Here is a 12690-nt window from a genome sequence, read left to right as displayed (position 1 = left end):
ATGTGCGTGTTACTAGTAGGTCCAGGGACTGAAGCATTGTTTGGATTCAGAAGAAACACAAGTGAATAGACAGATGCCTGATGAATAATTTATCTCTGACTATTTTCTTTACTACACCTACCGCTCCTGCAAAATATGGCTTTGTCGGGAGATGTAAGATAGTAAGAGCTCTGCATCTCAGCAGAAGACTGACTTGTTTTCAAAGGCAAAGCAGGTCTGTCTGAGGGATACATGTTTGCCCCATCATTCTTACCCGAACATCCGACCTCCTGCAGGCTGATGATCTCTTCTGTCAATATGTAGGAAAAACTTTTTGCCACCTGTTCTAAAAAAGCCAGATTTGCCCCCCACAGACCTAAAATACTGCAGATCATTTATTAGAGGTTTCTTCATTAAATATGGATACTGTCTTGGTAACATCGGTTAGTCATGACTGCTCTTGGATGCTTTCTTTGTCATTACTTTGTTTGAATAGTGTCATGGTCATTCCCATAAAAATAGACTACTCCCTTGAAAATAAAAGCAGGTGAACACTTGAGCATTCATAGAACCAAAGAGAAAACCAAAATCTGGGGCTATATCTGGGGACTATTTAAAAGTTCCTTTTCTTTTTTTTTTTATACCGGTTTAAAATAGAGTCTCACAAGACAGTAAAAATCGAGAACTTGCATATCAGATTTAATTAGGAAAATCTGATTATCTAACATACATTGAGTACATTATCTGGGGAAACAATGTATTAAAGGGTGATGCTTTTAAACAAATGGAAATGGCAGGAAAAAAAGGACCACTTCACACATTCATTCTTTTATATATTGTATCATTTTTTTAATTTATGTAGAATGAGATCTGGATGACAGATGGCTTTATGTTTTCAAAAATGGGTCTCTACCTTCTTCTGAGGCTAAGCTGTCATCTAGAGCAGCATCTAACATTGATCTATCCATGTAATCTACAATCTCAACTATTTTTTTGGTCAACATGCTGACCTTTTTGAAAGAATAAAACTTAAATTTAAGATTTTGTTGCGGTTTTTACCTTGCTTGTTGTTTTGAGAATGTCCCCTCCTCAGTTCTGAAAGAACTTTGGGTACTCAAAATTTGCTTAGCATTTTGTGACATGTTGATGGGTCTTAATATGAATATTGCCCAACTGTTGACAAATATGTTAAAGAAATCTTACATTAAGGTGCTGTATATTGTGTTAACAGATCGGAAAGATTGGCCTAAATCCACTGACTAGATCTAGCTAAAGCAGACTCATGGAATCAGTCAATACTCGGTGAGATAACACTTTTGTAAGTGTTGTTGATTTGCTTTATGGACCTACTTTAATTGGCCAAGTCCTGTTGGGTCTACCAGATTGATTTAGGCCATAGAGATTCAAGTTTCCACCTAATATCATGCCAGTATTCATACAATATATTGGGACTTCCTTCGGCAATATTGTAACCTCCTGGGCTAAGAAAACCAATAGATTGTAAAAGATTCCTCTTATCTCTGGAGTGGGTTTAGGGATATAGGGAATTGTTTAGTAAAAGTATATATATATATATATATATATATATATATTCTTTTTGGTTCTCTGAATGAAAGCAGTTTTTTCAGTGCTATATCACTACTAGGAAACCCCTGCTAATCGTCTGTCTGTCTGTCTGTCTATCTATCTATCTATCTCAATATCAAGTAGAATGATGAACCAAAAAGTGGGCTCTCATGGAAAAGAAGGCATACATTCCGGTTGTTCTTTGTTTTGGTTGAATTAGATTAAATTATTTAAATCAAAAGTGGATTCCCAGAGAGTGATGCATGTGGTCTGCAAAGGGTACCATAGCAGAACTGAAAACTAGACTTGTTAAAGTTGTTTACCCTGTGAGAACTACAATTTCAACATAATAATAATAATAATAATAATAATAATAATAATAATAATTATTATTATTATTATTATTATTATAACTTTATTTGTACCCCGCTAGCATCTCCCGGAGGATTCGATGCGGCTCACAATAGGCCGAAGCCCAACACAATACAACAATACAATATCTAGCAAATAAAAACAGTTAAGCAGAAAAACAATAACAATAGCAATACGACAAGACATTATTAAAAACTGAGTCGGCCGGAGTAGGGGTACAAGGTTAAAAGTGCTGATGTATCGGAGGGGTGTGGGATTATGATATAAGTGCGGTGTGTAATAGACCATATTTTTATAAACCATAGTTTAATATTGTGCTTATTAGAGCATACATAGAAATTGCTGATTTTGCATGCCCTCTTAACATTTCACAACGGAAACTGGGACACATGTGGCCAAACAACAACAAATATAGGCAATATGGCAAATGAAGAAGGCCATACAAGCTAGGAGAGTCTGCATCAGTTGCCTCGTGAAAGGGTAAGATTGTATGTTCCTCCTCTCCCTATGACATTTGCATTCTGAGCTTCATTTTAGTAATTGAAATTAGTTGGGAACAAAGGGGGAATGTGGGAGCAGGTGAGAAAAATTGAGGCACTGTAAAAGCAGCTAAAAACTGGGATGATGGGTGATGATTAATTGGTACTGTTACTGTCAAAGCAGGACAGATGCAGTCTATGATGCTGGCCACTCAATATTGTCAGTTAATCCAACCTTGTTTCTGGCACAGTCTATTTTAGCCTCTTCTTAAATCTTTTGGAGCATCTCCAGATACCTTCACAATGGGAAAAATGCTAAAACATCAAAGGCAGTGTATTGGTCAAGCAAGAAGTCAGAAAGGTTGAGCAGAGGCATACAGGGAGATACAGTATGAATGTATGCTGTGTTACAAAGAGGAAAGCAAAGGCATGCTCAGAAAATATTTAGTCAACAGTCAAAGCAGTGAGATTCAGTGATATAGCTACAGAAATGGGGGAAATATGGAGAAGAGAGGTACTAACAGTTAATGGTGAGAGATTCTCCTTAGACAGGAGAGCTTTCAGTCAGAGTATGATGATAGAGTGACCCAGATAAGGTGCTAACAATGCTAGGATTGAAGAATAAGATAGGATTTAGTGTAAAAATGCTCAGCTTGCTCACTGAAGCTGGAGGAGGAAAGGCACTCTGCTGGAAGATTTTTCTTCTCATTTTGTAGAAGGTAGAAACTTCTCCAGATATGCTCTGGAGCCAGGCTGGAGGTGGGAGATACCAATTCCAGAAATATTAGAAATTGGAAATTGGTCGGAAATATAGGAAAAGATAGGGATGAAGTAGGAAGCTCGCAAGCAAGGTTGGCAATAGGCATATTGTCTTACAACCCTATAGTGAGAGATAGGAACAGAGTTATAAGACTAATGGTTTATTAATTTACACGTGCATTTTTGGTTCCAGATGTGAAGAGATGTTTTTCTAGAAAGCCCAAGTCTTCCTGGTGAAGAGTACAATTGCACTGTATGGAAAATCTGAAATTTAAACAAGTCAAGAGTTCTGCAGGATAAGGATTGGTGTTAATTGATGGTCTCCTATCCAAGTACTTGACCCTGCTTAGTTTCCAAGATCAGACAAGATCTGATATCTTTAGGGTATTTAGGTCATTAATAGATAGAACTGGAAGTTGGAAATTATTCTGCAATATAGGATAGAATAGATGGATGTTCAGGGATTCCTTTTGTTGTGGTTACTATGTACTTACAGTTTATAATGTTATTTTATAGATTTCTGCTGATAAAAGCAAAGGAAAAAAATTATGCCTTGAAGCCTTGAAGTCAAGTGGACAATTAGCAAGATTAGGATGGTACTTGTCCTAGGAGTACATAAGCAATTGGTTCACATAGGAGAGGGTCCTTATCTTGTTTCCCTACTATTGTGAAATATTCTGTCATGGTGAAGAAATAATCTGCTTGATTGAAAGGAGGAAGAGCATATATTGCTTGGAGACCAATGAGATCAAAAGGTCAACTAGGTTTTTTTTAAAAGTAAAATCTCTGCTTCAGTGGGTTGGTATGTGAATGCAAAACATCTGTCTCTTGTGGAAAAGTTGTCCAATTATTTGAGGGACTATTTTTTCAGTGAACAAATCTGGGTGCTTTTTTCAGAAAAGTGCCCAGATTAATACAGTGAGAGGAAAAGTAGGTCCAGGATACAAGTGGGAAATGAAATTGTGTGCAAGGAAACAAATAGAAACCAAAATTTTGCTAGAAACCCAAAGTGGCTATTATTCAGCCGCATTAAGTCCCATTCAGGGGGAAAAGCAGGATATAAATAAAGATTTATTATTATTTGTTTGTAAAAAAAACAGATTCTAAAAAAAGACAAAAGACACATATAATCCTTTTCACAATGTGTTTGCAAAGACATCCACCTTCCACTTTCTAATCAAGAGGATTATTTTTCCCTCAATGATAGAACAAGTCACAATAGTATGGGAAGAAAGATAGTGACCCTTTCCAGATTGTTTCCTCTCTGTTGTCAGCCATAGCAGAGCACCTGATGAACCAACCTGGACACAGCATATTATTTGAGAACACAGAAATGCTGGACCACTCTAACAACCACCATGTCAGACTACACAGAGAAGCCATTGAAATCCACAAGCATGTGCACAATTTCAACAGAAAGGAGGAAACCACGAAAATGAACAAAATCTGGCTACCAGTATTAAAAAAACTCTAAAATTACAACAGCAAAACAACAAAGAGGAAACAATCTGGGACATATAATCACCTCTCAACAAAAGATTGCTCCAGGCACTAACAAGCCACACCAAACAACAGCCAGGCCAACAAATGCTAATCAAGGTGGCCAGTTGAAACATTCACACCTAGTTCCAACAGACAAGAGTCCTTTGTCCCACCCTGGTCATTCCACAGATATACAAACCCTTTTCCCTAGTTCCAACAGACCTCACTACCTCTGAGGATGCTTGCCATAGATGCAGGCGAAATGTCAGGAGAGAATGCCTCTAGGACATGGCCATATAGCCATGCTCTAGAAGCATGATTCCGGCCTTTGACAGTACAATGTGTATGTATTTTGCCACTGGTGTTTATGGTCTGAATTGGGGAGAGCTCTTATGCATGGGGAAGGAGCTGTCCCTGCTGGGTTCCCGGACTATAGGTAAATTAGGATGACACAGACATCTTAAAGAGATGCTTTAACTAATATTCTTATTTTATGTTCCTCTGCCCCAACTCTTGCTCCTCCCCTTTATATTTTAAGTTTTTGATTTCCACAATTTTATTTGACCTGATTAATACATATAGAGACATAAGACTTTGCAGCTTTGTCTCTTGTCATGTTTGTGTGCACACTCGCATGCCTTCATGTTGCCTGTCAACCTATGTTGACTCCCTGAATTTCATAGGTTTTATTTAGACAAGGAATCATCAGAGGTGGTTTTGCTAATTCCCTTTTTATAAAATGTAGTCTACAGAACCCGATTTTCACTGGCAGTCTCCCATTCAAGTACCTAACAGAGCTGACTCTGCTTTGCTTCCCAGATCATACCTGATCTGGTTCTTTTGGGGTGTTTATATTTGGTTACTAGGGGTCGTGGTGGCGGAGCAGGTTAAACCGCTAAGCTACAGAACTTGCTGGTGAGAAGGTTGATGATTCAAATCCACGGACGCTGTGAGCGTTGTTAGCCCCAGCTTCTGCCAACCTAGCAGTTTGAAAACATGCAAATGTGAGTAGATCACATTCTGCAGGAAGGTAACAACCCTCCATGCAGTCATGCTGGCCACATGAACTTGGAGGCATCTACAGACAATGCCAGCTCTTTGGCTTAGAAATGGAGATGAGCACCAACCCCAGAGTTGGATTTGACTAGATTTAATGTCAAGGGGAAACCATTACCTTTACTTATTTGAATGCTAGCCTTGTTTCTTAATTCTTTGCAACCAAGAAAGGTATTAACAGTGCAGTCACCACCACAAAGCTGGGTTTGTGAGGACATGGAGATCCACAGACCCAGTGAACCTGAGATGCTACTATCCTTTTTTTCATTTGCAGCTGGATTGCACACTACATATGTCCCTGAGCTAGAAGATTTGTTCCTATTTTTTTCTCCTTTTTCTCTAGGCTATTTAGCTGAGTTTTGCTCTACTTACTGGACTCCCCCAAGGGGCTCTTGCTATTGAAACTGAATGTTGCAAATTTTGAGAAAGAATGGAAAGGTGGCGAGAAGTAATGTTGGAATTGCTTCGAGAATGCGCTTGGCATGTGCTCATTCAGGAAAGCTGCAGGAATGAGAAGGATTGATAAGAAAATTCTGATCTTGTCTGTGCTTTGTTTATCAAATTATCAAGCTGCACTACTTTGCAATATATTATCAGCAGAAACACTTCACTACTGTAACAAGACAAAGCTGGCATATAGTCAGCAATGACATAAAATAAGTGCTTTCACCTGAATCTCATTTACACTGCAGCCATCTTCTGCTCCTCCTCAGGGCTGTTTTACCGATTGAATTCTCCAGGGGATAGTGCTATTCCACGGAGTATTTTTCATACCTAGATACATATGAGAAACAAATGTGTGATTCATGTGACTTGCTTGCTTGCAAACAATATATGGACAGTTTCTGAAATTTGGCTTCAGGCTACAAGGCTCATTTGGAATACAAGCAGAATATATCACATGCATATATGGTGACAATTCAGCTAAAGTTAAGTACTTCTTGGTGCCAATGAAATAGATTGGATGTATGCCTCATTTTAACTGGATCAAAATCATATTTGGAGGAGAGAAGACATAAGCATTTCTGAAAAGAGTGATATTCTGGTTAGATGTCTAAACTGGAAATTGGAACATAAACCATTCGTCTTCACCCCTTTTAGAGCCAAGTTCTCCTTTAACATCTCATATAAGCTGCTTTACTTTTTAACCTTGTAGGTCCATGCCTAATTATAGGCTAGTTAGTGACAGAGGAGCATTAAACAGCCTTGTAAGATAACTCTCCAACTCCATGAGAGTTGCTATTTCAAAAGTTGGCCTCCTTGTAAAATACACCTCAATGGTGCAATTGTATCAGCAGGGTTGGTCACATGATTTAAATGCATAACAGTTATCTTCTAAAATCGAAATACATGTGAGACCTGTTGTATTATTCAATGGCACCCCTTAGCCACGTCGGTTTGCCTTACTAGGTAGCGGTTCTCACACACCTGAAGGTACATCTAAAGGACTTTAAAAGGAGTGTTAAAATAAGATTCTGGACTTTTATTCTAGTTCAGGGAGAAGGAACACTATCACAAAAAATACATAGCTCCTGATCTAGCAAATTGATTTTTTTTGTAAAAGGGGAAATGGATAGAACAAAATAAATATTTCTTCCAAATGACCTAATTTGTTTGATAAAGGACATGCCTTCACAGCAGGAAATAAATGAATTCTAACCTGGCTGTGTTAATTTTACATTGTTGGGATGTTCAGCTATTGATCTGTAGGTTCACCACCAAACATTTGTATGAGCAGAATTGATAAGATTAAAGCCACATAATGGAATGATAAATATGTAACAGCTCGCGTCTTTAGCAGAGATCCTTTGAAAGAAGACATAAAAAGATTGTACGCAAATCTTTGGGGTCTACGACTGCCATGTGGTATGCTGGCAAATCAGAAATACAGGGCTTTAAAATCATGAAAAGGAGAAAACTCTTACTAATCATTGATGTGATTTCACTTTTCATCTGACTTTGGCTTTACTTTGAAGAAAAAGTAATATTAAAAAATCTTGGTAAAATACTGTTTTTGAGGGAACAATTAGCCCGCCTGCCTGGATGTTCTAATTTTACTTATGTAACGGTTTTTGATAAGGTCATTTTGTTCCCAGATGTAGATGGATTGATTTCTTTTTATAACTTGTTGCAGGTTGTACACAAAATTTCATCAGGAAACACATCAGATTCTATTTTGGATTTCCCTTGCCCATCTCCTTCTTCTCTTGAGGCAGTTAAATTCATCATAGAGATGTAGCAGAGAGAGGGATGAGGGAGAAAGTTGCGGGGGGGGGGGGGCTGGAAAGGGAGAGAAAAAGAATGTCTTCCTCTGTTTATTATTCCATACCATAAAGGTAACCTATAGAATAGGGATGTAAATATAAACCTGTTTTCTTCCCATAAACAAGAATGGATCATTGCCACTGCTGAAAGTTCAGAGATTTACTCCCTGCTTCATGAGAATATGAAGTGTCTGTCTCTTTTTCAAGGAGTATTCATACTCAGGGACTTGGGGAATATTTGTTTTAAGGGAAGAAATGTTTCTATCTACCATACATACTCATTACAACCTCATGTGAAAATTAAGGACAGCTTTTGGGGCTAAAATTATGGATTTTGATATGACACCAATGACCTCTCATTCAATAGAAAGGGGAACTTACCAATGACAAAGCACCAGGCCATTTGCTCCTGGCTGCTGCCACCACTGTTACTCTGCCCAGGCAATCAAAAGGGCCAGAAATCACAGCAGAGAGAATAGAGGGGTGCTTCTTTTGGATTTTCCCAGGATTTAATTTTCACACTCTACTCAGAGATGGGTATGGTTTCTTTTTTTATATAAGAATTAAGGTACAGTATTAACCTTGACCAGTGGATAAATCAACCAAAGATTTTGGGATTGAGTATTTTAGCTAATATTCTTAGACTTATACATAAATATGTAAGGTATGTCAATCAAACTATTTATATACAGTATTTTCATAAACCTTATTGACTTCTGCACAAAATCTGTCCTTTTCTCCTCCCTCTCTTTAGAAAGGAAACACACTTTCTATGCAATAGCTGGAATCATTTATACAAGAGAGGAGGGGGTGACAGGTTAGGAATAACATGGACAAAGATAAACAAATTAACAGGGATGAAATGTAATCAGGGAATCAGAATAGGCAGGCAAGTTAAGAAAGAGCCCAGGAAATTCAGGAACCATTTTTAAAAAACAACAACAACAAATGAATGAACAAACAAAACCCTAAAATCAGCCCAGAAAAGGCAGTGGGAGAAGGAGTGGCAGGAGAGGAGAAGCCTTGACAAGGATGAAGCAAATTAGCAGGGATGTGAAGGAATCAGGAAATTGGAGTAGGCAGGCATGTCAAAAAGTATGGGAACACAGACTCAGAGCCTGGTTTAGACCAAAGGATAAAGGAGATTGATTGTGATTTTTGCTGCACATCTTGACTTTTCTATCAAGTAAGACTAGAAAACAAGTCCTAACATATAGTGTGCAAGAAACCATTATTTAGTAACTGCAGTAAGTTTTCTGTTCTTGGCAAGAAAAAACCCCCAAATGTTTCTACATTATGGGAAGAAATACTGATACCTTTTCGTGATATTGTAAATTGGAAAATCGAGAATTTCCATCCTTACTGAATTAGCATAGGATATTATTAAATACCACAGTTGAAACTAAAAGCAAAGGAAGTTTAAAGTTTCTTGAAAGTGATGTGAACACACCTCTTCTGCTCTCTTATGCATTTATTTTCAACATAGCAAATACTGTTTTCCTTTGCATCATAGGAACGTAGTAGAGTGAGATAGAATATAACAAATAAAAATAACTTTCTGGTTTTGCAATGTACTTTTCAATGCAGATATGAAGACAATATTGTTCCATTCACCTATGTATTCAAGCTTTCTGCTTAAATGAGAGTCTAGAAATGTTATCCTACCATTCAGATGTTGTTGCTCTTCACTCTGAAAGAGGTTTCCATGCCATTGCCAGGATTTTCCTGGAGTGCCTATCAGTACTGTTACATTTCATGTACTGTCAGCTATCCAGACTGTGTGTCATTTCTATATGTTTTATCAGCATCATTCTGAGCTCATTGCCTGCTTCCCAATAATGAGTTCAGGCAGAGACACCAGCTGATAAGCACCTAGGAAAACTCCTCCAACAAATGTAGCTTAGCAGCATCTGTTGTTAGTTTCAATCACTGCCAGGAATTCTGTTTCAAGGGAAGATCTGAGATTGGCCTTGCATAAACCATATTCCCTTTGTTATTGCCATTCAGTTTTGGCAACTCAATTGAGTCCTGCTGAGAATTTTTTGTTTTTCCCTGACATTAGCAGGAGGGATGCATACAGTATTATAGCACAGCCTTGTTCTTTGTCTGATGTATGCATGCATTCCCACATATATGAAGTATAAATAGGATCCACAATAGAGCTTATGTGTGGTTATCCTTTCTCAAATTGTCAGTTCCCTGTGTGATATTACCATTGCCATGTTGACCATGGCGTCTCCTACTCTGTTGATTTCATTAAGATGAAAAATGCTCTTTGAAAACTTGGCCAATGGTCCAAATATTTGGTAATATGTTTTAGTATCTTCTTGGAAGACCAGCACTGCGGTCCTGCATCTGCAATAGGGCAGCAATTTGATCTAAATTATCAGATCGTTTATATATCTTAAGAAAAACATGTTTTGCAGACTCTTTATTCATTTGTTCTTATTACTTTAGTGCCAATAACCTGAGATGCAATGTGCTTTTTCAATTAATTTATAATAGTTTGTGAGGATATAATAACATCGTTCTCAAGACAATTGGATAGCCTTATTTGCAACTAATGGACATTAGTTTAAGTAGTTAGTGGATTGTCTGTGGTGTTCTCTCTTTTTTAAGAATTATACTTGTATGGTTTTATAGAAAGCGACCTTTTTCCTACATTAAACGCAGGTAACAATTAGTTCAATATAATTCTGGTAGACATTAAGCATATATTGACATTGGGTAGATATCAAGATTCATTGCCCTGAATGTTTAATATTCATTAAAGAGGATTCAATTCCAATAGTTGCTTTGAAGGACAACCTTTCTTGAAGTTCTCATCTTGTTACATAGAATCAAAATATTTTATTCTATGTGTCTGGATTCTGGGGAGTTCTCTTTTTTGCAACCCTCTTTTTTCTCTCTACATTTTCCAACCCACCAACCTAGCTCTGTAGAAAACATGAAGTTACACATTGAGCAGAGTGCAGAATTTACCTCTTAGGAGAAAAAACACTTTAAACCAACCCCCAGTAAAGGATACATTCATATCAGGCCTGCACAACCTGTGATGCTCCCAGAATTCTTGACCATTGGACAAGCTTTTGAGAGTTGGGAATCTGAAATAACTGGAGGGCCACTATATGATCTATATGTATATGACTTTGTTATTTCATTTCATTATCAACAGCAGCATAAATAAGTGAAAATATAAATCGACAAATCTTACTGACAGAGGATGTCAGTTCTGTTAATTTTACTAACAACCATGTCGCATTGAGTTGTTTTCAGTGGCATGCACTGGTTCCTTGATAGTTTTGTGACTGAGCCCATCAGCTCTGAACCCACAACGTGGAGAAACTTCCAGCAGGGCTCTATTCTGAAAGCATCAAGGAACTGTCACATGCTGCCGCCTTGGCAACATGGGAGGCTTTCCATGTTGCAGTGGGGGAAAGCTGGGCAGTTGATGCTTCCATCCATGGGATGAGGATTCTGGTGAGTTGGGCAATGCAGGGCATGGGGCAACAGGTTCCCCACAACCCCCAACAGGCACTGCCATAATTGCCACAATGTGTAGTGATTCTGACTGCCTTTGTAATAAGGCCGTAAGAATTTCACTGGTGTTTCTATATTGTTACATTCACCCTCTCACCATCAATATCAAGTACTCAAGTAGAAACCTTGAACAGGAGCAGTATATTTATATACATTGATTTATCATCTTTCTTTAACAAAAGTGTTGTAGGTTTTCATCTTGACATACTAACTTTCATAGGTAAGGCAAACATACCTAGCTAAAAGATAAATATATAAAATGTAGAATAGCATGTTGTGCTAGAGTTTCCAGAATCCACATAATTGAACCATTATACTAATTATTACTAAAGCTATATTACAAAATATACATGTTTAAAAATTCAGCTATGACAATGCTTAGCATTAAAATATGCTGAAAGATAGGACAACTGAGCCAGTCCTTGTCCCAGGTTTATTCTTGCCCTCTAAAAAGTTGCCAACTGACCAGCTCTCTCCACCCATATCAATGAAGAGGTTTCTTTTTTCAGTGGGTCATTGTGGTGAAGTGTGAATTTTAACGTACAGTTATGTATAATTATTGATAGGTGTTTAAAAGAGTAAGTATTTAAAATATCATAACTGGGGGGATGGTAGCCAGCTCAGCTCACTCTGAGCTGGGTTGCCATGGAAAAACGGGAGGAGCCAACTGCCACTTGGCAGGGCAGGCATTTTAAAACGGTCAGTCTGTAGTTGGAGAACTACAGGGAAGGCTGGTTCTACTGTGTTGAGAACTAGTAAGGTAGTCTATATTCTGAGAACTACAGGGAAGGCTGATTCTACCATGTTGAGAATCAGGAAAGCAGTTTGTAGTCTGAGAACTACAGGGAAAGGCTGATTCTACTGTGTTGAGAACCAGGAAGGTTTAGGCTTTTAGCGTGTATGGTTTAGATAGGTCAAGTTGACTTATTTAGATTAGTAGTTAGTGTTTGAGCAAAAAGGGGGAGAGAAACCCAGTAAGCATCTTTACTGCAACAGAAATAAAATAAGGAAGCCAGTACCTGAAGTGATCTGTTAAGAAAAGAAACACATTTTGAAGGAAAATAAGTTTAAAACTTGTCTAGTGGAAGGAACTGTTCTCTTAAGAGTTGTTTTATGAAATGTTATAAATGTAACCACTGAAGAAATGTGCCTCTAAGAGTTAAGAAACATTGAAACCATTAAGCTTCTTCCAC

The 12690-nt window shown here is 37.8% G+C and overlaps 1 protein-coding gene across 2 annotated transcripts in view; it reads left to right on the top strand.

The window, feature by feature from the left end:
* THSD7B (thrombospondin type 1 domain containing 7B) overlaps positions 1-12690 on the top strand; it is a 565817-nt gene that overhangs the window by 248410 nt on the left and 304717 nt on the right. The gene's annotated exons all lie outside the window — the stretch shown is intronic.

The sequence above is a fragment of the Anolis sagrei genome, chromosome 1 (assembly GCF_037176765.1).
Source record: "Anolis sagrei isolate rAnoSag1 chromosome 1, rAnoSag1.mat, whole genome shotgun sequence".
NCBI classification, from domain to species: domain Eukaryota; kingdom Metazoa; phylum Chordata; class Lepidosauria; order Squamata; family Dactyloidae; genus Anolis; species Anolis sagrei.
Note: the sequence above shows the minus strand (reverse complement) of the source record. Positions and strands in the feature narration are given on the sequence as shown.